Source organism: Nannospalax galili, unplaced genomic scaffold (genome assembly GCF_000622305.1).
Source record: "Nannospalax galili isolate Female #2095 unplaced genomic scaffold, S.galili_v1.0 scaffold1005, whole genome shotgun sequence".
NCBI classification, from domain to species: Eukaryota; Metazoa; Chordata; class Mammalia; order Rodentia; family Spalacidae; genus Nannospalax; species Nannospalax galili.
The window spans coordinates 779,963-785,226 of NW_008353008.1; positions in this window are offsets into that span (position 1 = coordinate 779,963).

Genomic DNA, 5,264 nt, shown 5'->3' on the forward strand with positions numbered 1-5,264 from the left:
TCGCATTTTTATCTTTGATACTTACCTTGTAACTCAATCCTGTGGAAATCACATACTAAATTACTCAGTTGTCAGCTGCTTGGCTCTTGCAGTCACTCAGTCTTCTGCCTTCTGAGCTGTATGCAGCACTGTCCTCTGCGGCTATGTGCTACTTACTATCTGCACCCTGCACCTGTGCCGAGGCCTGGCTCCACAGTTTAATCAGTCTCTCCTAGTATGGTAGGGGTCAGCTTTGTAACTCCACAGCCTTTTGTTCCCACACTTGGGAACTGTCTAAGACCTCACCTCTTGAGGGGGCTAAAATACTAGTTGTGTTTATGTTATTGGCCTTTTCAAAGCAAGGTAGTAAGAAAAAGTATTTAGTTCTTGATACCAGAATGGCCTTTCTGTCTTCCCAGGCCTAACTCATCAGAAAGGATATAGTGCAAACATGGTTGTCATTACTTGTCTAGAAGAGCAATACCAGCCAGTGAAATGTCATAGAACCAGTTTCCTAGTAGCAACATAAAGATGGAACTTTAATAATATTACAGTATATTAAAAATGTTTTATTTCAACATGTAGTAATTTCTAAAGGTATTTACATTCTTCATTTTTGGAGGGGAGGACTCTAAGTCTTTGAAATCCAGTGTGTTTTATTACTTATAATGTGTCTCCACTTAGACTGTCCACACTTCAAGTGGCTGATACCCAGTGTGGCTCTCCTATTGGACAGCATGGGTGATGAGATCTGAGGATAACAGAGCTGTTCACCTGAGGCAGGCCAACCAGCCACTCATAAAGTGGTTTCACCTTGGCAAATTTGATGTGTCCAGGGTCTGACAAGAATTCCTACAAGTTCACAGATCATTTTTTCAGCACAGGGGAAATTCACATTAAACAAGTTCACAGTAACTGATATTTTAAAGAACAGTATCAATTTTAGTTCACAATGAGAAATATAACTATCAATCATTCTTTCCCTTTAGGCAAATCTCCTTGAGAAGCCAAAATATGAGCAGCCGGTTTACTCAGTGAGCATGGACTCTGAGCAAGGGAAGCAAGTTCCCTCATGCATCCATCTCCCTGCAGGGGATGTGCCTGCTGATATTCACGTTTGTGGACCGGGGCACCCTCTTCCCCTGGATGATGCTAGAGGTTCTCTGCCACTAGTGCTTCTCCACATTAGCTTGATTGGCAACTCTGTTAGATCTGTTACTTCCTTCTGCCTTGTTTCTCTTGAGCTTGCCTAGGTAGGCTCCATTCTGCCTGTGTGGTTGCTTACTTCCGCCCTGATTATGTTTGTTTAACACTCCAAGGATTAGCTTTCCTGTTTACACATCCTCAAAGGAATACCTTGGTAGTACTCCCACTTTCCCTGTAATAAGCTCATTGGAAAGCTGTGTTTTCATACATCGATGTGGGAATCACCTATGGTCCTGCTGCTTTCACCTATTTTTCTTGAACACTGTTTTTTCTAGAAAACTTTGAGGAAAACAGTGAAACATTTAGGTCACATTTTTTTTAAAAGTAAGCAATACGGAGTGTAGTGCAAAAATCATGGCATTTCAAGATAAATTGAAGATTTCAAAGAATTTTTGAGCACATAGGAGCCATTTGGGGCTCTGGGCCCAATGATGAAGTGGTGAGGGAGCTTTAGCGATAAGAAAAAAATTGACAAGTCCTAGCTTAACAAAAATTGATTCCTCATCGATATTTGTACTCCGTTTAAAAAATGGTTTGTATTACTCCTCTTTGTATAAAAGATGTAACAATTATATTTTTTGTTCTTAGCAAACCTGGAAAACACCCTGGACCGGAGGTATGAGTGAGAGGTGCTAGTAATGCCTTCATGATTTTGAAAAGGGTTTCTTTTTCCAATGTACTTTCTTGACATTTAAGCTTTCTATTTCTTAAGACTTAAAAATTGCCACATTACACGCTTCTGATGTTTTGAAGCATATATATCTGAAGATACAAATAGTTTAAATCCCTCCTAGTCATTATCTGCCAACTAAGAAAATACCCAGTAACCAATAACTAAAAGGAATTCATAGTGCTTTTAAAGAAATGTATAAACTAGTCACCATAGCTTCAGCATACATTTGAAACAGATATGTACAAGATTTGGTCTTCAGCTAGTCCTTAGTAAGGACATGCACAGCATTTAGAGGATCCCCAGGGATGTAGAGGATCCCTATAGCCCATGGTCTATAGGTGGGACTTCAACCACTGAACTGAGGGTAGATGATCTAACAGGGCACACAGAGTGGATCTCAATCTTCACTTTTGTGCTCAGAGTAGGGCTGATACATACTGGGCCATCAATAATCTGCTGATTAATGTAGACTCAATGTGTACGCTTACCAGATTATCATTACAAGAAATTAATGGAACTGGTTGATTAGTTCTGAAGCTGTATGGTAACCAACATCTGAGTTCCTATTTGGAGAACATGGCACTGAGTGTTGAAATTTCGAAGAGTATTAAAAGTTACAAATCATGGTCTCTGATCAAATTGTCTGGGTGAAAGAATAACTTGTGCAAAGTGTTGTGGTGACAGTTTTCAGAACTGTACAGGATGGGTTAATGTTGGGGTAGTGTTTAGGAGACTAGCTTAATGATGACAATGACATCATTCTTATTTGTTAATACCTGAATCATTTCGCTTTACAATTTTAAGTATTTCAAATACTTTTAGTAAAATACTAACTTTATCATAACATGCTAAATTTTTATACCTACACTTTGTAAGTTATCTTGAAATCCATCTTAAGAATCTGGTAGGTTGGAAGAGGAAAGAGAAATACCATCATTTTCAGTATTCAACTTATTGGCCGGTATTTAAAACTGAAACATGGTGACTTAGTCTACTGTGGCTTTTCATTGATCCTATCAATAGTCCATATTAAGAAATCCATTTTGTACTTGTCTTTAAGCTATGCATTTGTTTGTGCTTTTTAAAAAAATAAATTTGAAGTATTTCTTCACTGTTTGGATATGTCCCTACAGTATCACAATTTCATCTTTCCTGAAACTTAAAAAAAATTATAAACTTTTTAAGGAAATACCAGAAAAGTCTGCCTGTCAGTTTACTTAAAAGTCTGAGATCACGGGGCCACAATGGCTCTGTTCTGGTGAAAGCCTCATTTCTCCCCAGTTGTAGACTTGTTAACGTCTAGTTTCACCCTCACATGGACAACAGAAGAAAGGGCTATTTCTTCTAAGAACATTAATCCCATCATGGGGTCTCCAACCTTGGACCCCTTCCTCCTCCAGTGAAGGTTAATTAGCATTTCACATTAAGCAGAAGGGTATTACACAAGTGTGTTTACTAACTGCTTAAATTTCCCAGGTGCAGGGCTAGGTTTTTACTAACTGCTTAAACTTCCCAGGAGTAGGGCTAGGGATACAGCTCAGTGGTAGAGTTCTTGTCTACTGTGAAGCCCTAGGTTCAATCTCTAATCTCTCTCCCTCCCTCTCTTCCCTGCCCCCACCCCAAGCGAAGATGAGCAGAAAACTAGAATTCTAACTAAGAATCATCAGAAGGTAGGGGGGCGAGTTAAGTTTTTCTGGACACAAATTAGCTCAGGCGATGTGGGCTCAATACAGAAGATGTATGTATCTGAGTGGAGACTGCTCATAAGGCTTCAGGAAGCACAAAATGGACTCCGGGCATTATGAAACAGAGTATTCCCCATGCCCTTGCTGCTGTTCCTCCCTCCCTACCTCAGTTTGTGCTGAGGAAGGCAGTATTCTGTACAATGGTTTTTAGGAGGCAATGTCTCCACAGCCTGGCCGATCTAGGATGAAGTCCTTCAGCAAGTTACCCAACTTTTTGAGTGGCCTCCTAACCTCTAAAATATGTACCTCGTAAAGTCAAATCGACAATCAAATGTCAAATGAATGGTTTCTGTAGTCTACCAATCCATTTGCTCATGATTGTGAGCCCAAGTTCATCATACTCCTGTGGTTTCCCATTCAGATTCCTAGAAGAGGTCTGAATACAAGAGCTTGTTCAGGCTGTGTCCCTAGGCACAGTCAGTCTGTGTTAGCACTGTTCCCCTCAGCACCTGGGACTGCTAAGGACAAGGACTGTAGTTAATTTAAGCCCCGTGACCAGCACCTCAGGTGCTGCTTTACCTTTGTTGTCAACACCACTATTTCAGAATGACTTCCGAATGGTACTGTAGGTCCCAATTTTTTTTTTAACTTTTTATTTTTATTTTACGTGTATGAGTGCATTGCCTGCATGTATGTGAGTGCACCCATGCTGTGCAATGCCTCAGAGGTCAGAGGGCTTCAGATTCCCCTGGAACTGGAGTTAAGGACGATCATAGCCACCATCAAACCCCGGTCCTCTGCAAGAGCAGTCAGTGCTCTTAACCGCTGAGCCATCTCTTCAGCCTCCTTTTTTACCCTTAGGACACTGCTGCTACTGTGAAATTCCCTGGGGCATAAAACCATTCACTCAAATAAAAAGCATCTGGTCAAAGAAAAGGAATGGCCAACAACCTGTTATGAAGAGTCTAGCTTTGTCCTCAAATTAAGGCTTTTCTACCATGAATAAAGTAATTAGGCAGGGCTACCCTACAATAACCACTTGGCATGAAATAGAAGGCACCATTTGGGTTGTCTTCATTTGCCCTCCTGAGAACACGTAAACTACCTTAAGGAAGGGGCTGCCTGACTTACAAGAGGCTAGAGAATGTACCAGAGAAAAGTAGTTCCAGCTGTAAGAACAGTGGGTCTTCTAACCTTTATGAACTATAAACAACGTTCTCAAGGAAAACATAAAATTCTGGGTCTGCACTTGGCTATGCTGTTTCATTTTTTGTTATCAAAGAGTATCACTAAGACCAATGAAGAGCTGGCCTACTTCTAAGGTTTCCAAGAAGTCTGAGAAGAAGCCAAAGCAATGAGTCAAGAAAGGACCTGGGAATGATGAAAAAGTTAAGATGACACTGGAATGGGGGCCCTAGGAATGAATGGAGACGCATGAGAAATCCTTTGACAACCACTTCACTATTTGACTAAGATCAAGTGTAGAAATACTGTTGACAGTCTGTTATAAAACCAAGTGTCATTCTGCCTGGTTGATTTAAGTTAGGTGGACTACGAAAAACTCAAACTTTTTTTTTAAAAAAAAAAAAGACAAGGTTTTCTTATGTACCCCAGGCTGGTCAGGAATTCACTATCCTATTTCAGCCTCCCCTAGAGCTGAGATTACAGTGTACACTATAATACTGGACCTAAAAGTTTAAACTTTTTTTTTTTTTTTTTTG